The sequence below is a fragment of the Cibotium barometz genome, chromosome 18, assembly GCF_041138505.1.
Source record: "Cibotium barometz isolate CiBa-2024 chromosome 18, ASM4113850v1, whole genome shotgun sequence".
NCBI classification, from domain to species: Eukaryota; Viridiplantae; Streptophyta; class Polypodiopsida; order Cyatheales; family Cibotiaceae; genus Cibotium; species Cibotium barometz.
This window is the reverse complement of record NC_141063.1, coordinates 39,695,999-39,720,531: the sequence shown is the minus strand read 5'-3', so window position 1 is coordinate 39,720,531 and position 24,533 is coordinate 39,695,999. Positions and strand designations below refer to the sequence as shown.

Genomic DNA, 24,533 nt, shown 5'->3' with positions numbered 1-24,533 from the left:
GTCCTCGTAATTTTGTGCACTCCTTGCTTTGTGCATGGCGTGAGGATGGGGACATGTATCATAGGATGGCTTGTGTTTAGGGGACATGTGAGGAGTGCGGAAGCCTTCGTCTTTTATAGATCCATGAGGTAGATTCTTCACATCAGGAGATGGTTAGATGGCGTCAGTATGAGTATGTTATGCATGGTGACTCTAGGAGGTTGCAATTAGTCGATCATCAGTTCACCACGTCTAGATTTTATTACCACATTTCACGCAGCCATCTACCCGTATGTACAACATGCACATGGAGAAAAATGGCAGGATAGGTAGTTTCGTGCTAGCATCACGCACTTTTCGATTGGTACAGTTGTCTCAGTGGTGGACTTTGCGGAGAATTATACCTTTGCACCACAACAGGAGATACAGTCAGAGTATTACTTCTCTGAGTAGGTTTTTTTACAACCCAATCCTCTTGTCTATTGAATGTGATTTTTTTGTTTGCTTATTGTATGTGATTTTTTTGTTTGCTTATTGTATGTGATTTTTTTGTGTGCTTATTGTATTTTTCTAAGTCTAACATTTGTGTTTGTTGTCCCCCACTAGGTTGCCATTATGGTTCATATTAGCTATCGACATGCCCAGTTGGATGAGGATGGTGTACAGAGCACTCTAGAGGAGAGAGTGATCATTCGCGAGTATCACTTCTACATTAATGATGATCGCTCTCACAGTGCACATTTTGTGCAACGTTGTTTTCATCATCATGACAGTTGGATGTGCGAGCATGGCATCACTTGCACACAGTGATGGATATGGTCAGATGGATGTGGAGCACAGTTTAAAAGTGCTCGTTAGTTTTTTGGGCTCTACAGGTGGCATTGTCATACAGGAGTGCAGGTTCTATGGAGCTTCTTCGAGACTGGGCATGGGAAGGGTGAACATGATGGTCCAGGTGCTTGTATCCAACGGGCTCTTAGGCATCACTAGCTTCGACATGATAGTGAGCGTTTTTGAGATGCTCGACAAGTGGTAGATTGGTGTACAGATCATATGTCCACTAGTGCTGCATCCTCATTCCCTACACGTCATGGTAGGAATGTACGACGTTTTTTTTGGTGTATTGATGGGGCTGACATTGATACTAGTGGATTGGATTGTGGTACTATTGATGACACACTCAAATTGCATAGCATCAGGAGCTCATCATACAGTGATCCCACGATATTCACTAGAAAATATGCATGTTTTTGTGAGGGTTTTCTTGATGGTGTTTGGCACTCATGCCAAAATACAGAGTGGGCTGATGCATGGTTTGAGCAGGTTTTGACTCCCCTACAGGTACGACAGATTGAGCCATCAGCAGCCATTCTTGCTATCGGCTAGGGACAGCATAGTACAGATTATGACTCTTTGACAGATTATCTTCAGCAGGGCGATGTTTTTTACTATCATTGCACCAAATAGGAATGAGGAGCATGTTGACTACTACGTTCTATGATGCACTAGGTCAAAGTGCACACTCACAGAGGATACGTAGGATGACTTTGGCTTCGAGTTTCAGAGGCATAGTGTAGTTGTGTGTAGTAGATATTATGCACAGGTTGCCACCCGTGCTAGGGCCATTGTTTTCTCTCAGTATGAGTGGAAGAAGGAAGCCATTATGTACTCCCACCTCGTTCTTACTGTGAAACTTGATCTTCGTCGAGTTCACAGCAAGAAGTGAGACGGTAGTTTGTATCCCCCTATATGTTATTTTATACTACATCTCCTTTTGTACTTTTGTAGCAGTTGTGTCTCATTATTCTACTCCATGACCTTGGTATTGTAATATGATCTTTTGTTCATGCTATTGTCCAATTGTTTCCATTCTCATAGTATTTGTGCAATGCCATCTTTTTTGTAAATTTCATTTTATTTTGTTCATTTTCTATATTTTGACACGGTATGGTCGTGACAAACTCTTACCCTGGCGTATTTTAACTACGTGCACGTGGTGGAAAAAACGCCAGGGTAAGGCCCTGTCTCAACCATACATTGTCAAAATGGGATGAGACTTGGCATGCATGTGGATCCTATCACCATTGAGGCTTGTGTCAAGTTTCATCCCCATCCGACACCGAATGGTCGAGACAAACTCTTACTGTGGTGATTTTAACTATGTGCACGTGGTGGAAAAAATGCCAGGGTAAGGCCCCGTCTCGACCATACGGTGTCAAAATGGGATGAAACTTGGCATGCATGTGGATCCTATCACCATGGAGGCTCGTGTCCAGTTTCATCCCCATCTGACATCGTATGGTCGATACGGGGCCTTACCCTGGCGTTTTTTTACTACGTTCACGTGGTGCAAAAAACGCCAGGGTAAGGCCCCGTCTCGACCATACGATGTCAAAATGGGACACTAAGAGAGAGAGATATATATAGAGAGAGATATATATATATATATATAGAGAGAGAGAGAGAGAGAGAGAGAGAGAGAGAGAGAGAGAGAGAGAGAGAGACAAAGAGAGAGAGAGAGAGAGAGAGAGAGAGAGAGAGAGAGAGAGAGAGAGAGAGAGAGAGAGAGTAAGCATGCACATGATAGTAGCCATAACCATAATGAACATAACCATAAAATGACCATAATATTAGCATAACAAGTCCATTGGCATCACATTAATGAACATACAATAAATACCATTAAAATGACCATAACATTAGCACAACAAGATCATAAGCATCACCATAATGAACGCACAAACAACATCTACATAGATCATAAACATGCGACACATAGGGATCTCAAACAAAATATAAATCACCAAAACTTAAACCATTACAATAACCATAGCCATAACCATAATGACCATAACCAAATCAAGACCATAATATAAGCATAACAAGACCATTGGCATCACCATAATGAACACACAATAAACACTTTTAAAATGACCATAACATTAGAAAAACAAGACCATAAGCATCACCATAATGAACACACAAACAACATCTACATAGATCATAAACATGCGATACATAGGGATGTGAAACAAAACATAAATGTGATACAAGGATGTGATCTCCAACATAAATATAAATGTGATCTCCAACATAAATATAAATGTGATACAAAAATCCATATGAAATCATCTAATCAGAATCAGAATCAGAATCTAGCTCATAATAAGGTCCCCTCTGGGTCCTAGTCCTAGGGGCCTAGATAACCCTCTCCGCAATAGTGCGCTGGGTAGGTGCTACTGGATCCTGAGAAGAAGCCCCAAAAAGCTGATGTGCTGCTGTCTCCTCCTCTGGTACAAAGCGTCTCTGTGCCTGGTGTGACGACTCCCCCTGCTTCACTGACAGGTCTCCCAAATCTCTCCAAATTTCTGACCCTAGCGTAAGCCAGCTCCTGATCTGCCAAAGTGCTCCTGGCACGCTGCCCCATCTCCCAAATCCGAGACTCCATATACATGCGTTGTCTAAACTGCTCTCTAGTATCTGCCTCTGTACCTCGGATCGCCTCCTTAAGTGCTGGATCTGCAAAATATATGTAAGAGGACATCGACCCAGTCTGGTGATGCCTAATGGACTCGTCAATGATACTATCCCATGTAGCTCTAGTATCGTCAGATATACGCTCGTACTGTGCTCTATCTATAGGGGGTATATGTCAAAGAAAAGCCTCTATCTGCTGCTCTGAATACCCCTCCTCGATCAAGGAATCTCTCACTGCCTGTATATCATTGTGAGGACACGGGTCCTAGGGCAAGGCCCGGCCATGTATGCTAGGTGGGCATCCTAATGTGAAAGGGCCAAGGGCTATAAAAGGACAAGGTTGGGTGGTTACTAGCATGGCTCACATCCATGGGTCTTACATTGGTATCAGAGCGTAGGGAAGGCTCTCCCAGGAGTGAAGGAGCACGCTACGCTAGAAGCAGGGCTTCACCGAAAGAAGCAGGGCTTCACTGAAAGAGCACACTACGTTGGAAGCAGGACGTCATCGCCACTATCTTTTTCATTAGCACATACCGATCAAGCACCCTTGTTACATGGCTCACGTCTATGGGTCTTACAATATCGTAGCTGATGCTCTTAGCCGGATGCCTCAAGTCAATTCACTTGCTTTCACAGAAATAAAGAGTGAATTCTTGGAGTCATTACGCGGTAAGTGTGCACACGATCAGTCATATGACAAAGTGTGGAGTGCAATATCAAGAAGGGATCCCTTACACTCTAGTATGTCTGCAAGTGCAGAGCATAACTCCACACAGGGCTCTACCCTCTCGAAGGATGAGCTTATGCGATGGAAGAATTTTTCCATCAAGGATGGTTACCTACTCCACAAGGGGAGAGTTTGTGTACCATCGGACTCAGACACACCAGGCGCCATATTTTATTTGAGTGTCACGATAGTCCAAGCGCCGGTCACCCAGGCATCAGAAAGGCCTATGCTCTCATTAGGCGACAGTTTTATTGGCCAGGGTTGCACAATGATGTTCAAGAGTACGTACTAAGATGCCAAAAATGTCAAGTCAACAAGGCAGAGCGCCTCAGGGTAGGTGGCTTGTTGCAACCATTGGAGATCCCACAGGGTAAGTGGGAAAGTATCTCTATGGATTTCATAGTGGGGTTACCCAATACGAGTCGTGGCCACGACGCTATTTGCGGACTGCGACTGCTCCCCGCCGAACCTAGGGGCCTTAGTGGGGCCAGCGACGCGGTCTCGCCCCCCACCCCACTGCACCCAGCTACTAGGTATGCACGTGGTGCCTTCTCTGCAAATCAAGCTCATGCCATTGTCATAATCTAGAAGTGGGAATTTTGGATGTTATTAAATGTGGGAAAATTTTCTAAAACCTGTTGGAAATTAACTAGTGTCTTTTTTTGTGAAAATGGCAGCTGCATTTACACACAAGGCTTGATGCAATCTTTTCCGACCTTTTTCCTGAGAAGAGGAGGAGGAGAAGGAGGAGTTCTTCACAATTCTATCTTACAGGACGAGTCACCTACCACTTACAATACATGCCAAGTGATTATACACTATCCCCTTATATTTTGCAGCTTATCAATATTAAAAACCAAATCAATGGAATAAGCTATAATCATCACAACAAATAATACAAAGCTTAATGGTATGGTACTAATTAATTGTAGGGATAATTAATGGTGGTGAACCAATGCTATATTTTAGGTCTACTTCTAGAATGATTATGCTTTTGTTAATCTGAGTTAGCTTTACTAGATGCAACTTTACAAAGTATGTTTTTTATTGAATGTGTAGGATATTGGAGATCAGGGCTATTCAAGCAAGGAACTTCCACTTGTGGAGAAGTTAATTGGAGCCTACATTGCTTCTCAAAGGCCCATCTTTAAGGACAAAAGTGGCTTCTCGAGTTACACTACCTCGGACATCTCTCTTGAGCTCTCTATTTAGAAATCCAAATTTATGGAAGGCACATTACAAGTATATTGGGTTCTAAGCAGAGCAAATACTTAGTTACACATTTAAGACACTTACAATACTTTGACAATTGCTTCTTAAACCCAAATTCCTTCACTTGATGACTAGAGTGCACAATCTAGGTCTATTTCACCATGAAAAGAGCTTTCATTTCATGAATGTGATAGCACACAATGAAAGCTCCATGAAACCCTTAGAATGCATGATCATTTGGTGCTTCATCTCTCTATTTTGTTGGGCTCAAGATCCTTTAACCATAATGAGCAAGACGAAGGTAATGATAATGTCATCAAAAACCATAAGTTAAATCCTCCACCACCATGAATGTGTACACCAATTTAGATTGAGATTTTAGTAGAAGCAAAGGAAGATTGAAATAGTCACAGAGTTCTCCACCAATGAGGGTCGCTATAGTTTAAAGGTTACCTCACTAAGATAATAAAACCAAGGCAATATTTTGCCTTATTTGTGAAGCGGTTAGTTTGCTTACAACACAAAGGAAACACTTAGGCTAAGTCAATACCTCTTTTGAGCACTAGTGAAAAGTAATTATATACATAGTCATCAAGTATAAAACAAAATTTTTGTAGGTTGTTAATTTCATGTGTTGCATACCACGTATAATTAGTTAGCATGGTAAAATAATGTTTGAAGACATGTTGAAAAGGTAGTCATTACTATCAACTTCCAAGTGTACAGGACAATATGACTAGAGAAGGTTGCTTTTTTGTGGCCTGAAGTTGGTCTACTCTCAAGCAGGGTTCGGGAAAAGGTAGGTTCGACTTAGCCAAGAGCTTGTTCAAATTTGTGCAAAGCTGGCTCACACAGATCCAGTAATGCTTGGAAAACAGAGAAATGAGGTATTGGCTGCATGGATATTTGCATGGCCTTGCGTGAAATCTTACAGTTAAGAGGGACACGTCAACTCTTTATTAATTTTTTAAACTCATTCATCTGGTAGCCTAGTAAGGAAATATCTGAATTTAAAAAAAAGAGAAAATTTCACTTTCTTAAAGTTGGGAGGGGGGGCGCTTGAGGGCATGTGAGCACACTGGTGCAGTTGTTAGGCTTCCATTTGGGGGTATGGGGTGGCACTTTTTTGGGACACCTATCCTCCATGGATTGTTCGTGGTGGTTGTGGCACTTGCTCTTTTCCTAGGAGTACTCCTTCCACAAATGGATTTCATGCCTCTAATTGGCCAATATTTGGAATGGGTGATACCCTCTTGGGGTATTTCGCTTATACGCAAAAGGCTTTCATGCCTCCCCACACTCTCTGGCTAAGACTACATTTGTAGGCATAAGGCCCTTACATTTCATTCATTCAAAAAAGTTTTGAGCAATATTAATCGTATCATTGGTAAGTATCTTCTTTATTTATGTACAAGAGAATATATATAAGTGTGCTGAGCATTATTATGGCTTCAGCTTGTAATTACATTGGCTATTGAATTGCATCTACAAGATCCAGTAATGCTTGGAAAACAGAGAAATTAAGTGATGGCTACGTGGAAAATCGAGATATTAGTGTGGCCTTGCACTTAAGAGGGACACGTCAACTCTTTATTATTTTTTAAACTCATTGAAGAGCATGTGGTAGTAGCCAGTTAGCAAGCAAATTTCTGAATTCAACAAAAAAATGCTTTTTTAAAGTCAGGGTTTGCGAGCCGCAACCGTTAGGCTTCCATGTGGGGGTATGATCTTCTTCTTCTTCTCTAGTCAATAAAAATACATGTCCTAGAGTACTATGTAAAAGTAGTCTATAGTCTGAACCAGTTGTGAGATGAGCTACCATGATAAGTATATCATAACTTGATACGTGGACTAGTAGTGTAGTCCACTTGTAGAGAATAATTGGCTGAGATCCATTGTGTAACAATGTGCCATTGTGAGTCAATGTCAAAATCATCACCTAGGCCTTGCGTGAGTGTGAGCTCATGTTGAGCTTGACATCTCCTCACTTCCCATCAAGCTTAACTCCATCTCATGCATAGTTCAAAATCTATGAAACTTCTTAGCTCACAAGGCCTTGATGAAAATGGCAATTGTCTACTCCTCTATGATGACATATAATGTTGCTTGCCAAGAACTTCTCCCTCATGAAGTGATAATTGACCACATGTTTCGGGAGAAACTGAAATCGGTAAAAGTGAATGAATAGCTACTCTTTTGTTTGCATTTAGGGAATGGAATGCATGTTATGCATGAGTGGATCAACACAAGTAAAGGCATGCAAAAATTATATAAAATTTTATGATCATACCAAATAAATTGAGTTCTAGTTAGCGATCTTGGGATGTAATTTTTAATCATGCACTAGATACTCACCAAGGACACGATTAATATTGCTCAAAACTTTTTTAAATGGATGAAATGTAAGGGCCTTCTGCTTACAAATGTAGTTATAACCAAAGAGTGTGGGTCCTGCCCACACAACCATTCTAGACACACCTAAATACCACAAGACAGTATTACCCATTCCAAATATTGGCCAATTAGAGGCATAAAATCCATTCATGCAAAAGCCACAGGGATTTACACACCTATGAAACTAGGCCGTCATGATATTAGCCTTGCCGAGGGTGAACAAAGTCACTTCAAAGGAGTTCTCCTAAAAGAGCAAGTGCCACAACAACCGCAAATGCCTCACAAAATATAGGTGTCCCAAAAAATTTCACGCCACAAAAAAACAACCTTTTCTAGTCATATTATAAGGAAGGCATTTCTGTACACTTGGTAGTAATGAATATCTTTTCAACATGTCTTCAAACATTATTTTACCATATTAATTAATTAATACGTGTTAAGTAATGCAAGCAATTAACTTTATGACAAACTTACTTCAAATCTGTGTGTGTGTGTGGAGGGTAACTCTCAAATTCGTGTGAAAACGACTAGCCTACGAGGTCTATGAAAAGTATGTGACGAGAGCGAGTGTAAGAGTGTGTGTGTGTGTAGTAAGAGAGAGAGAGAGAGAGAGAGAGAGAGAGAGAGAGAGAGAGAGAGAGAGAGAGAGAGAGAGAGAGAGAGAGAGAGAGTGTGTGTGTGAAGATACAGGCTGCTATAGCATGAAGCTTGCTCATCTTGCATGGAAGGATCTCTATGCACACACAAGTGTTGTATAGATCCACGTGGAGTTCAAGAAAACACAAGAAGTTTTGAATATTTCTCCTGGTAACTCTCATATACGCATGAAAAAGACTAGCCTACGAGGTTTGAAAACCTATGAAAGTGCATGTGACTTGCAATGGGGGATGAAAGCAAGCAAGAGAGCAAAAAGAAAGACAACGAAGTGATTTTTGAAGCAAGGATTCATTGTGTGTGCATTGTGTGGAGGGTAACTCTCACATACATGTGAAAATGAAACAAATGACTAGGCTATGAGGTTTGAAAACCTATGAAAAGTACGTGTGACTTGCAATGCAGGATGAAAGCAAGGAAGAGAGCAAAAAGGAAGACAACAAAGTTCTTTTTGAAGCAAGGATTCATTATGGCAGTGGGACGTTGGGATCTTTCCTTCTAGCAATTTGTGGTGTTGAATAATTCACGTTGCAAGTTCATATTCTAAACTTCATTGATTAATTGCTTTACTAGAATCGCACACTGATTGAGGAGATACAAATGAGTGTTTGGATAAGTAAAAATAAGTGTTGGATTGCGAAGGGGCGAGTTTGAGGACCAAAAGGTGATAGTTAAGGACATAAAAAAACGCGTTTGAGGACTAAAAGGTTTGACACAAGTGTATTAATATTGAAAAATATGCTAAGTACTAATCTTTACTTTCAATATGTCAAACACATTCATCCACAATCCCAAAATTTTTACCGAGGCTATATTAGTGTCTAATAAAACAATGAACCAAGACTCAAAATAACCAATCAGCATAGAATTAAGTTCTAACTATGGATCTATGACTACAAATACTAATAGGAGAGTTTCTACACATAGGGGGAGCCTCTCATAGACAAAGAATGCTCAAAATTCTATTATACAAAAAAAGGTAATTTTCGACGTTTATATCGATGCTTATATCGACGCTTTTATAGACACACTTATCGGCGGTTTTATAGACGCTTATATAGATGCTTATATAGACATTTATATCGACGCTTATACTGATGGCCGGACAAGCGTCGGTAAATCACCATCGATAAAGGCTCATTCTCTAGTAGTGAAATCATGGAGACATGTAAACCAAAAGTATAAAAAACTTGCAGTATATATATAGTTTGCTTTGTCCATGAAAGCCATTGAGAGTGTTCATTAACATGGCATATCTTTCAAGAAAATGAATAACTACCAAGCTCCAATGACCCTTGAAGAAGAGCAAATAGAACCTTACTTCATTATGTGAATTAAAACTAAAGGATACCAACCAAATTTGCAAGGATTTCAAAACATAGCCCTCAACATAGGGCAGGAATATAATGTTGCACTCAAGGAAGTCAAAATCAGCCAAAAACTTGTCAAGGACATCCTCTGCATCCTTGAGAATACTGAAGGAGACAAGAGGGTACAACACAAAAATCATTGAAGAAATCTCAACTGGAAGTGTTGATATCAATATCCTGCAAAATAAAGAAGGCTTAGGGAAGAATCAAGAAGACCAAAGAAAATCAAGAAGACCAAGCAAAAGATCAAGGAGAGAATCAAGAGGACCAAAAGGAAAATAAAGAAAACATACCTAATGGAATCTGATATCTCAATATTTTTGTTAGCAAGCACGGTCTTATCCTTAGGTGAGATTGTGAGGTAGTACTCCTTGTCAGAGACAAGGGAAACATTCATAATAATTTGACCTAAGACAGTTGTGTACTTTTCTATATTTAAGACATTCAGCCTGTTGATCTTTCTTGTTAGCATTTGGTCCTCAGATAATTGTTCTTACTCCTCCCTCCTTTGCTTCTCTTGGTGTTTCTCATTTGCTTTCCTTGTCTTGTACAAATGTGTGACATCCTCAATCTTGACACTTTCTTTGCTTCTCCTTCCTTTGCTTCTCTTGGTGTTTCTCATTTGGTTTCCTTGTCTTGAACAAATGTGACATTCTCATTTGCTTTCATTGTCTTGTACAAATGTGTGACATCCTCAATCTTGACACTTGACTTTGGCTTCATTGTTGGAGCTACATTGAGGATGTCAAATGCCTTCTTGTCTTGAATACTTATATGCTCCAAGGCTTTGTCAAACATATACCTCAGCCTACTGACCAACCCAAAATCCTTAATCATAAGGGTGACTCTATGAGCAAATGCACTAGCTATACAACTATCATTAAAAAAATCTACGAGGAAGTCCTCAACTGCTTCTTGAAGGCATGCAAGAGCAGTGAACTACCATCTAACAAACTCAAAGACTTCGCTTCTCATAATCCTACTGCATAGCCTCTTAGAAATATCCCTGAAGGCTGACAACCCTAATAAAGGGTGTCCACTTGATGTAGAGCTCAGTAGTTTTCTGAGCTTTCCTTATCTCGTTTAGAGCATTAATCTGGTAATGGATCCTTGACTTACTCTTTGATTTCTCATTCTTCTCACTAAGTACTGAGGATTGTTTGGCTCTTGCGGCTTTTCTTGCAAGACCAGGCCCTGCACCACTCTTCTTCACAGTCTTCTTTGTCCTTGTCATTCCTTACTATGCAAATGAGCCTTGAGAAAAAAAGCCCAAACACTGAATAAGGATAAAGGGTTGAAAAACTAAGGAGCCCACATGGTGCAATATGGTAGCCTTGTTTAAGAACCTACCTTGTAATCTCGCACCGTGCGGGACTGGGAGCAGAGAGTAGCAATAGCACGGGAAGAGAAAGATGCTTTGTATTCTAGCACCGTGCAGGATTGGGAGGAGAAAGTAGCAAATGTAAAGAGGAGAATTCTAACATAATCATTAAGGTGGCCCACACGAAGCGAATTACCTCTATGACTTTTGGAGTGCCTTTGTAAAATCGCACAGTGCAGACTTTGATGGAATGGGTGGCCCACACCATGTGAAAATGCACCATTGGTCCTGGACCCCCTTTGTAGAATTGCACCGTGCGGACAAGACAAAATTGATGGCCCACACCACACGATACAATTGCAAAGGTCTTGGACCGGCAGTGTTAATTCGCGCCGTGCGGAGTATGAGGGAAAAAGATATCCACATCAAGCAAAAAAGAAGGGATTTAGGTGATATAACATGCGGGATATTGGAGATTAGAAAATTTATAGCATGCAAAAATGACCGAAGAAAATATATATACTATAAAAATATGATCGTTGGCCACACGTGTGATGAATAAGAAGTTGCCATATGGCACTAGCCGTTAGAATCTATCCATTGGAGTTCGAGCTTTCATATATAAGATGGTTTTTTTCGTTTTTGTTTTAAACCTTCTCCTCTTGAGCTTATTTTACATATTTCAACTCCTTTATACTCATTCAACTCCTTGAGCTTATTTTACATATTTCAACTCCTTTATACTCATTCAAAGAGTTTTAGCGCAAATGAAGACAATATTGAAGATGATGAAATTGACATAGAGCCAACCAATGGAGACAACATTCCTGAAGAGGAAACACTTATAGACATTTTTCAATAAGGATATGTACGTCTTGGTAGTCACAACAAAAATACTATTATACTTGACCAAAAGAGCAAACATTATATACAAAATTTTTGCCAGATTTCCTAAAAGCTTCATCTCTTGAGTCTCTTTGCAGTGTTTTGCTCACGCATATCACCTCTATATTTCAAATACTTTTTCCTTGAGTAACCTCTAAGAGACTTCACATCTATCTTTTCATCTGAAAGTAAATAATCTAAGTAGCATAAGAAGTCACTCAATATGTTGAACCTAGGGGCATAGCCAAAAATCTTGTCCTCTCTAGAAGCATTATTTTCTTACATTGACCTGAATAGGACAATATCCCAAGAACCTTGAGAGTAAATATTGGAAGTTCTGCATTCTCTGAGCAGACTGCATGAAATATAGAGAAAACCTCTTTATCCAACATGGGCAAAAAATGGGTAAGGGAACTATCATTTCTCTTTGGATCATCAGTAAGTCCCCTTGAACTTGAAGCTCTTCTAAGAAAATTATCTTTGTTCACAATTGCAATCTGATAAAAAAATAGAAAATGATTTGTTTAAAAATAGGAAACAAGGCTGAAAGGATATAATAGATTCTGGCATAATATTTAAAGACAAAACGTTCTCATTTTCATCCTCAATCAAAATTCTCTCTCTGTACAAGTCAATAGAATCTTGCTCTCTGACAGTCCTCTTCCCTGTGGTCTTCTCCTACAAAAACTCGCTTCCAAAGTTCTCTACATCAAGTTCAACAAACCTGTTTTCAAATTCATCATCCTTCAGTGTAGGAGCTTCCTCTGCAGCTTTTAACACATAGGGCTAGGGCATCTTTGGAATCAATGAAGGATTCATTATAGGTCTCTATATCCAAAGCAAGAAATTCCTCATTGGGCTCCTCCTAAATATCAACAAAGTCCTTGGCATAAACATAACCCTCTGCAACAATAGCTAGACAGTAGTCTTTCCTTAAGTTAAATAATTTTTGGATAATATGGGAGAGAAAAATATATCTTTTTGCCATTAATGTGAAATGAAGGTAATGTTGTAACTATCATGGAGTTCTCATCTATGTCTGCAACCTCAAAGCTATCTTCATGTGCAATGACAGTTTCTACCTTGAAAATTGAGAAATCTAACTGTGCACTAACCTCCTTCTCTTTCTCTTCATCTATTGGCTCTTCAAGATCTTCTACCTCTTCAGTCTCTATATTTATGAGTGTAGCAACATTGACTGAAGAGGAAGGAGGTAACTCTTCTTGGTCATCTCCTACTTTGTCGCCTTGAGTGAAATCAACCTTCAAATATAAGAACAAAATGAAGGCAAGACACCTATGAATAAAATTGCAAGGCTTTTTATGATCTAGACAATGGAGGTGGCTTGGCTTGACATAATAATGTCTGAACTGTTCATTTTCTCATTTAGAAGTTGAACCCTTTCTTCACATTTATGCATATCTAGGCCAGAAACCTCTGAAATGTACTCTCTTAATAATTTCATTCTTCTCTTCCTTCCCCCACAGGTGCCTGAGAGATTATGAATATGTTTCTGATGCCTAATTCTTTCTCTGAAACCAATGGGAGTTTTCTTAGGGCATTTAATTTTTCATTGGATTCTTCAAGTATTTTAATTTTGTTTTGAAGCTCTGTAACTTGGGTTTGAAAATTCATTAAAAGTGTGTTTAAGTAAAGAAGATGATTCACATGTTCATTACTAGATTGGGAAAGTCTTAAACAATATCCTAATAGACTATTAGCACCGTCCCCTATAAACCTTATAAGGTCATGAACAGAGGTAAAAAGCAGGGTACCTTCCAGTTAGTGGATCTCTTGGATAAATGCTCCCATCAATCCATAGATCAATGTGGTTCTTCCCTTCCATGCATAGTCTGCATGCTTCTTCTGCATCCCTTAACACTCTGTGATTTACACTATGTGTTGTAGCATATTCAGGGTTAAGTTTAATGTTAATATAAAATTTAGATGAGGCAGACGTACTCCAATCAAAGGTTCTTGTAAATCAATTAAGGTTCCTTCATGTACTTCTTCAAATGGTTAAGCTTCTTCTTGTGGTTCTCATACGGTTGCTCTTCAACATTCATGCCATCGTGTCCTTGAACTAGTCCACTCCCATCATGTGGGATTGTAGGTTCATCAAATATTTCTTCCTCTATTTTCACGCCTTCAAAGATTTGTCTTTTACGAGGAGCAACTTTGATTACAAATAGCCACCTTGGTTCTCTTGGGTCAACCTTAAAGACAATTTGCTCACAATGTTCAGGTAATACAAAAGTGTCCCTTTGGTCAGTCCATACCTAGTCCACTTGAATTAATCCACTCTTGTCTCTTCGTATGGTTGCTTGTTGTCCTTGAGTCACCACCTTGGACCACCGCACATCAAATATGGACATGTCAAATTTTCTAAACCCAACCTTGATTATATCTCGGATAGTTCCAAAGTACTCAAGCTTGCTATTTTGAGTATTTTGGTCACTAGTGCTTGACCTAGTCTCTTGTTCAAAGCTAGCTTTCACACCACAATCAAAGGTTGTTCGTTTCTTGTCTACATGCTCCACTCAAAAGTGACGTCCACGTGACCATACTTGTGACACTACAAGAAAACATCCATTGTAAGCTAAATAATAATGGCAAAGAAACCATCAAGAAATTATTGATGTGGAAAGAATGTTGCATGGCGATCACATCCATAAGCAAGTTCCTGCTCCTCATCACTAATTATCTCTCTGTTGTTTTTAGCTTGTTGAATAGCTTGGTCTAGCCATCTGCCAATAGGGAACTCTGGTAGATGAGCAAGATCAGCTGGGTATGGAAGCATTCTCGTTGTACGATTTCGTCAAAATCTTTGACGAGCTTCATCCCTTTTCTTCCTTTCTTCATCATGATTTGCAATCCATTTTTGCATAACTTGGGAGTTCAATATACAAAACTTATTTATCTTGTCATGCATGGATACATCCATCGTTCTCACCTTTCCCTTTCTTTGGGGCTCTTCACCAAGCATTCGATCATCTTCATCTTGACTCCATAGTCATGGCATATCTGGATCCACTGTAACAAGGAACTCGGTGATGTGGACTAGGGACTCTTGAACTAAGAACCCCATTGCCATACCCCCTCTGGGCATTCTCTTTGACAAACAAATCCCTTTAAAGTCTTCATGAAATGCTCTAGAAAAAACATCCATCGACTATGCACTGTGCCAGCAACTTGCACCTCATCAACAACATGAACCAAAAGATGCATTTGAATGGTCAATACACTTGATGGAAGGAACTTCTTGACCATGGCAATGGCTTCAAGGCTATTTAGTCATACACTCTCTAATATGTCTCTTGCTATCTCTTTTTGTGATATCCAATGTACAAGGGCACTGATCTTCTATATTGTGTTTCGAATGTCATCTGAGAGACAATCCTTGATTGCTAACGGGCAACACAAATTGTAGAAATTTGTGCCAATCATGTGACTTCAATCCCAAAAGCTCATCATCCTTTGTGAAAGCCCCCTTTAGGTAGTGCATGCATCCTATTGGATTACGAAAGTCCTGGATACATGTCTTTACCTATTTCTCTTCATTTTTGGTTAAGAATTAGGGTGCTTTAGGTAAGAACACCTTGTGATTGGGTCTACTTTGTGCCCACAAATTATGCATCCTCCCCTGCGCTTGTAAATCGTCTCTTTGACTTTTTGTTTCCTTATCTCCTGTGATTGTCTTCCACAATACTACGGCCATGTTCTTAAAAATGTGCATGGGATCAATCAAATGGTTTATTAGTAGATCCCCCCAATATGGTAGAACATGGAAGATAGAGAGTTGTTTCATCCCAGCTGGTGCATTAGATGGATCCATATCCCATGTGTGTTTCCAATCACTGACACGCAACATGGAAGGAGGTTTTCCTAAGAACCCCTCCCACATTGGATAGACTTCAGGCAAATATTGTCGATGACCCTCATACACTATCTTTCGCAGTGGCTTGGAGTAGCATGCATCTAATCTAGGACCACACATGGGACACACATGTTGTCCAGAGTAAGTGAACCCCGCAAATAATACATGCAATCATTAAACATATAAACTTACCTTACCTTAACTTACCTGATCAATCATCTAGATCTTAACTTACACTAATCTAGGACCACACATGGGACACACATGTTGTCGAGAGCAAGTGAACCCCGCAAACAATACATGCAATCATTAAACATATAAACTTACCTTACCTTAACTTACTTGATCAATCATCTAGATCTTAACTTACCTGATGCCTCTTCGTATCCTAGCCAATCATGCATGGTCCACATCAAGATTCCTCATATAGTTGCATCTCTTTGTCCAAATCTCTTGGACATATCATGCACTCATATACTGGTCCACCTGTCTTCAAATTCTTCAACTACAGGTCGTAGATACACATCCATATTCTTCACCTTGTACTTTCTTGGAACGATCAAAGACAATAGAATGTGCCCCTTCTTTATTGCTAACCAAGGGGGTAGATTATAGTTCACAAGACATATAGGCCATGTACTCCACGATGAACTACAAAGACCAAATGGATTATAGTTCACAAGACATATAGGCCATGTACTCCACGATGAACTACAAAGACCAAATGGATTAACACCATCCATTGCTAGTCCAAATCAAATGTTTTGAGGTTCGTTCTTGAAACCCTCTCATCTCGCTTTGATGTGCTTCCATGCAGAAGAATCCGCGGGAACATGCATAACATTATCATTTGATGTGTTGTTTTTATACCAAGACATCAGAGAGGCAATACGCCTACACTTGAACATTGTTTGGATGCGAGGGATTATGGAAAAATGCCTCAACACTTTTGCAGGAACACGCTCCCCTTGGACATCTTGTCTATATCGTGATTTGCCACATATCGGACATTCTACTGCATCTCTATACTCGTGTCAAAATAGAATACAATCATTGGGACATGCATGGTAAGATTTATAGTCCATTCCAGTATCATGCAATATCAACTTTTCTTGTGCACGATTATGTGGCATCTCATTGTATTCTGGTAACATTTGGTCCTTCAGTAACCTGTTCAATCCACATATATATATTAGCTTAATTTCATATCAAAAAACTAGTATGGACTATCATTTAAATGAAATCAGTACTTACGCAAAAAGTTTGGATACGCTTGTATCAGACCACCCAAAAATAGATTGTAGGTTCAATATGGAGAGACATATACATAACACAGAAATATGTGCACCATGATAAAGTGGTAGTCAAGCAAGTCTCTTCAATTCTACCTCTTCCTTGGACGTATGCTCGCTATGAGGCTCTTGTTGATGGGAAGGGACATCATGCACAGGCTCTATGAGGCGATCAGGTTCGGCCTCTTTGATATGATCTGTAATGTAGAACGCATCTATCATATCATCCATGTCCGTCTCAAAAAGATCATCGTCTTGGATGTGCTCAACAATAGGATCGACTTGTACGGTATCGCCTCGCGCTCGTGGCTGCCTCTTAGGTTGGAGTTCGAGCGCCTCATTTACGCTTGCACATAAATTTTTCCCACTAAGCAAAGGTTCAAGGCGCTCTACTAGAAAAACACCCCATCTTTGACATGCTCGTAACAAATTCTCCGTTTGCGAGCAACTTGGTACTTGCATCGTGTGCATGGGCACAACGATTTCTCCTCCAAATCCATCGAGGTTCACGTGCTAACTCTTACACTACAAGAGATTGATGTTATACCGGCGCGCCGATATTGCAAAAAGTTGGGGGTGCCGATATGTACGCCGATATGCACGCCGCAAAATACGCCGAAATTTGCACCGATAAAAACGCTGAAAAACACTTATCGGTGCACTTATCGTCGCACTTATTGGCACGCTGCTCATGAAAAAAAAACCCGCGAGTTTGAGGCTTTCTTTGCACTCTACAAAGAAAGCCTCAAGGTAAGAAACACGCCTTTGCTCTTCCCTCTCCCCACACACATACACACACATGCACACACACACACACACACACACACTCATCCTCCCTTCCCTTCCCCTCTCCCCTATCTCCTTTCTCCCTATTCTTCTCCTCTTTCACACACACACACACACACACACATGCACACACACATGCACACAAATACACACACACACACACACTAATCCCCTCTTCACACTCCCCTCTCCCCTCTCCCCTTTCCCCCTATTCTTCTCCTCTTCTTTGCACACACACACACACATTGATTAACCTAATGTTTACATGTGTTTTTGGTGTTTTTCCAAGGTTGCAAGGAGCTTATTGGAGTGCTACCCACGCGATTACCGACTTTCCCAAAACCCCAATCAAGAGGTAGGCTTGTTAAGTTTTTTCATATGTATATTTAATTGGATTCATCCTCTTTTACATAGTTGAATGCGCGTCCACGCGCTAGTGCGCACGCACACACACACACAAATACATGCACACACATGCATTAGCGCCTGCTTGTGTGCAAATGCGCTTGCATAAGCACTAATGCAAGTGCGTAATGCGCTAATGCTCATGCATTAGCGCTAATGCACTTACATTAACGCTTAGGTGTATGCATAAGCGCTTATGCACATGCATTAGCGTCGCTAATGCATGTGCATTAGCGCTCTAGGTAAGCCTAGAGCGCTAATGCACTTGCATTAGCGCTTATGTGTATGCATAAGCGCTTATGCACATGCCTTAGCGCTAATGCATGTGCATAAGCGCTTATGCATACACATTAGTGCTCTAGGGTTACCTAGAGCACTAATGCACATGCATAATGCGCTAATGCACTTGCATAAGTGCTAATGCATGTGCACTAGCACTCTAGGTAAGCCTAGAGCGCTAATGCACTTGCATTAGCGCTTATGTGTATGCATAAGCGCTTATGCACATGCATTAGTGTTAATACACATGCATTAGCGCTAATGCCTGTGCATAAGTGCTAATGCTTACACATTAGTGCTCCAGGCTTACCTAGAGCGCTAATGTACATGTATAATGCGCTAATGCACTTGCATTAGTGCTAAGCATTAGCGCTTATGTGTATGCATAAGCGCTTATGCACATGCATTAGCGCTAATGCTTACACATTAGTGCTCTACGCTTACATAAAGCGCTAATGCACATGCATAAAGCGCTAATGCACTTGCATATTAGCGCTCTACGTAAGCCTAGAGCACTAATGCACTTGCATTAGCGTTTATGTGTATGCATAAACGCTAATGCACATGCATTAGCGCTAACGCATGTGCATAAGCGCTAATGCTTACACATTAGTGCTCTAGGCTTACCTAGAGCGCTAATGCACATGCATTATGCGCTAATGCATGTGCATTAGTGCATGTGCATTAGCGCTCTAGGTAAGCCTAGAGCACTAATGTGTATGAATAAGCGCTTATGCACATGCATTAGCGCTTATGTGTATGAATAAGCGCTTATGCACATGCATTAGTAGCGCTAATGCATGTACATAAGCGCTTATTCATACACATTAGTGCTCTAGGCTTACCTAGAGCGCTAATGCACACATAATGCGCTAATGCATGTCCATTAGCGCTCTAGGTAAGCCTAGAGCGCTAATGCACTTGCATAAGCGCTAATGTGTATGCATATGCACTTATGCCCATGCATTAGCGCTCTAGGTAAACCTAGAGTGCTAATGCACTTGCATTAGCGCTAATGCACATGCCTTAGCGCTCCAGGCTTACCATAAGCACTCTAGGCCTACACATTAGCATCCTAAATTTACCATAAGCGCTAATGCACATGCCTTAGCGCTCTAGCACATGCATTAGCGCTTTAGGCTTACACATTAGTGCTCTAGGCTTACCATAAGCGCTAATGCACATGCATTAGCGCTCAAGGCTTACCATAAGCACTCTAGGCTTACACATTAGCGTCCTAGGTTTACCATAAGCGCTAATGCACATGCATTAGCGCTCTAGGCTTACCATAGCGCTCTAGGCTCTAGTCATTTATGTTTATGTTTAGTCATTTAGCACGCTTTTTGTTATGTTTCAATTACGTTCAATCACTTTCAATCACTTTCTAGTCATTTATGTTTAACCTAATGTTTACATGTGTTTTTTGTGTTTTTCCAAGGTTGCAAGGAGCTTATTGGAGCGCTACCCACGCAATTACCGACTTCCCCAAAACCCTAATCAAGAGGTAGGCTTGTTAAGTTTTGTCATATGTATGTTTAATTGGATTCATCCTCTTTTACATAGTTGAATGCGCGTCCACGCGCTAGTGCGTGTGCACACACACACACAAATATATGCACACACATGCATTACCGCTTGCTTGTGTGCAAATGCGCTTGCATAAGCACTAATGCAAGTGCGTAATGCACTAATGCTTATGCATTAGCGCTAATGCACTTGCATTAGCGTCTATGTGTATGCATAAGCGCTAATGCATGTGCATAAGCACTAATGCTTACACATTAGTGCTCTAGGCTTACCTAGAGCGCTAATGCACATGCATTATGCGCTAATGCACTTGCATTAGCGCTCTAGGTAAGCCTAGAGCGCTAATGCACTTGCATTAGCGCTTATGTGTATGCATAAGCACTTATGCACATGCATTAGCGCTAATGCATGTGCATAAGTGCTTATTCATACACATTAGTGCTCTAGGCTTACCTAGAGTGCTAATGCACTTGCATAAGTGCTAATGCATGTGCATTAGTGCTGTAGGTAAGCCTAGAGCGCTAATGCACTTGCATTAGCACTAATGTGTAAGCATTAGCGCTAATGCATGTGCATAAGCGCTAATGCTTACACATTAGTGCTCTAGGCTTACCTAGAGCGCTAATGCATGTGCATAAGCGCTAATGCTTACACATTAGTGCTCTAGGCTTACCTAGATCGCTAATGCACATGCATCATGCGCTAATGCGCTAATGTACTTGCATAAGCGCTAATGCATGTGCATTAGCGCTTTAGGTAAGCCTAGAGTGCTAATGCACTTGCATTAGCGCTTATGTGTATGCATAAGCGCTTATGCACATGCATTTGCGCTAATGCTTACACATTAGTGCTCTAGGCTTACTGAGAGCACTAATGCACATGCATAATGCGCTAATGCACTTGCATTAGCGCTTATGTGTATGCATAAGCACTAATGCACATGCATTAGCACTAATGCATGTGCATAATCGCTAATGCTTACACATTAGTGCTGTAGGCTTACCTAGAGTGCTAATGCACATGCATAATGCGCTAATGCACTTGCATACGTGTTAATGCATGTGCATTAGCGCTCTAGGCTTACCTAGAGCGCTAATGCACTTGCATAAGCGTTAATCTGTATACATATGCGCTTATGCAGATGCATTAGCGCTCTAGGTAAACCTAGAGTGCTAATGCACTTGCATTAGCACTAATGCACATACCTTAGCGCTCTAGGCTTACCATAAGTGCTCTACGCTTACACATTAGCATCCTAGGTTTACCATAAGCGCTAATGCACATGCCTTAGCGCTCTAGGCTTACAATAAGCACTCTAGCACATGCATTAACGCTTTAGGCTTACACATTAGCGCTCTAGGCTTACCATAACCGCTAATGCACATGCATTAGTGCTCTAGGCTTACCATAAGCACTCTAGGCTTACACATTAGCGTCCTAGGTTTACCATAAGCGCTAATGCACATGCATTAGCGCTCTAGGCTTACCATAGCGCTCTAAGCTCTAGTCATTTATGTTTATGTTTAGTCATTTAGCACGCTTTTTGTTATGTTTCAATTACGTTCAATCACTTTCAATCACTTTCAATCACTTTCAAGTCATTTATGTTTAACCTAATGTTTGCATGTATTTTTGGTGTTTTTCCAAGGTTGCAAGGAGCTTATTGGAGTGCTACCCACGCGATTACCGACTTCCCCAAAACTCTAATCAAGAGGTAGGCTTGTTAAGTTTTGTCATATGCATGTTTAATTGGATTCATCCTCTTTTACATAGTTGAATGCGCGTCCACGCGCTAGTGCGCGCGCACACACACACACAAATATATGCACACACATGCATTAGCGCCTACTTGTGTGCGAATGCGCTTGCATAAGCACTAATGCTCATGCATTAGCGCTAATGCACTTACATTAGCGTCTATGTGTATGCATAAGCGCTTATACACATGCATTAGCGTTAATGCACATGCATTAGCGCTAATGCATGTGCATAAGCACTAATGCTTACACATTAGTGCTCTAGGCTTACCTAGAGCGCTAATGCATATGCATTATGCGCTAATGCACTTGCATAAGCGCTAATGCATGTGCATTAGCACTCTAGGTAAGCCTAGAGCGCTAATGCACTTGCATTAGCGCTTATGTGTATGCATAAGCGCTTATGCACATGCATTAGCGCTAATGCATGTGCATAAGCACATTAGTGCTCTACGCTTACCTAGAGCGCTAATGCACTTGCATAAGTGCTAATGCATGTGCATTAGCGCTCTAGGTAAGCCTAGAGCGCTAATGCACTTGCATTAGCACTTATGTGTATGCATTAGTGCTTATGCACATGCATTAGCGCTAATGGATGTGCATAAGCGCTAATGCTTACACATTAGTGCTCTAGGCTTACCTAGATCACTAATGCACATGCATAATACGCTAATGCACTTGCATTAGCACTTAGCCTAGAGCACTAATGTGTAAGCATTAGCGCTAATGCATGTGCATAAGCGCTAATGCTTACACATTAGTGCTCTAGGCTTACCTAGATCGCTAATGCACATGCATAATGCGCTAATGCTTACACATTAGTGCTCTAGGCTTACCGAGAGCACTAATGCACATGCATAATGCGCTAATGCACTTGCATTAGCGCTTATGTGTATGCATAAGCGCTAATGCACATGCATTAGCACTAATGCATGTGCATAAGCGCTAATGCTTACACATTAGTGCTGTAGGCTTACCTAGAGCGCTAATGCACTTGCATACGTGCTAATGCAAGTGCATTAGCGCTCTAGGCGCCTAGCGCGCTAATGCACTTGCATAAGCGCTAATCTATATACATATGCGCTTATGCATATGCATTAGCACTCTAGGTAAACCTAGAGTGCTAATGCACTTGCATTAGCGCTAATGCACATACCTTAGCGCTCTAGGCTTACCATAAGTGCTCTACGCTTACACATTAGCGTCCTAGGTTTACCATAAGCGCTAATGCATATGCCTTAGCGCTCTAGGCTTACAATAAGCACTCTAGCATATGCATTAACGCTTTAGGCTCACACATTAGCGCTCTAGGCTTACCATAACCGCTAATGCACATGCATTAGTGCTCTAGGCTTACCATAAGCACTCTAGGCTTACACATTAGCGTCCTAGGTTTACCATAAGCGCTGCACATGCATTAGCGCTCTAGGCTTACCATAGCGCTCTAGGCTCTAGTCATTTATGTTTATGTTTAGTCATTTAGCACGCTTTTTGTTATGTTTCAATTACGTTCAATCACTTTCAATCACTTTCAAGTCATTTATGTTTAACCTAATGTTTGCATGTATTTTTGGTGTTTTTCCAAGGTTGCAAGGAGCTTATTGGAGCGTTACCCACGCGATTACCGACTTCCCCAAAACTCTAATCAAGAGGTAGGCTTGTTAAGTTTTGTCATATGTATGTTTAATTGGATTCATCCTCTTTTACATAGTTCAATGCGCGTCCACGCGCTAGTGTGCGCACACACACACACACACAAATATATGCACACACATGCATTAGCGCCTGCTTGTGTGCAAATGCGCTTGCATAAGCACTAATGCAAGTGCATAATGCACTAATGCTCATGCATTAGCGCTAATGCACTTACATTAGCGTCTATGTGTATGCATAAGCGCTTATGCACATGCATTAGCGCTAATGCATGTGCATAAGCACTAATGCTTACACATTAGTGCTCTAGGCTTACCTAGAGCGCTAATGCACATGCATTAGCGCTCTAGGTAAGCCTAGAGCGCTAATGCACTTGCATTAGCGCTTATGTGTATGCATAAGCGCTTATGCACATGCATTAGCGCTAATGCATCTGCATAAGCGCTTATTCATACACATTAGTGCTCTAGGCTTACCTAGAGCGCTAATGCACTTGCATTAGCACTTATGTGTATGCATTAGCGCTTATGCACATGCATTAGCGCTAATGCATGTGCATAACCGCTAATGCTTACACATTAGTGCTGTAGGCTTACCTAGATCGCTAATGCACATGCATAATGCGCTAATGCACTTGCATAAGTGCTAATGCATGTACATTAGCGCTCTAGGTAAGCCTAGAGCGCTAATGCACTTGCATTAGCGCTTATGTGTATGCATAAGCGCTTATGCACATGCATTTGCGCTAATACACATGCATTAGCGCTAATGCTTACACATTAGTGCTCTAGGCTTACCGAGAGCACTAATGCACATGCATAATGCGCTAATGCACTTGCATTAGCACTTATGTGTATGCATAAGCGCTAATGCACATGCATTAGCACTAATGCATGTGCATAAGCGCTAATGCTTACACATTAGTGTTGTAGGCTTAC

The 24,533-nt window shown here is 40.8% G+C and overlaps 1 pseudogene; it reads left to right on the top strand.

Annotated features, from left to right (window-relative positions):
• LOC147629327 (uncharacterized) lies at positions 1-1,129 on the top strand (annotated as a pseudogene).
• Positions 1,130-24,533: the final 23,404 nt, after the last annotated feature.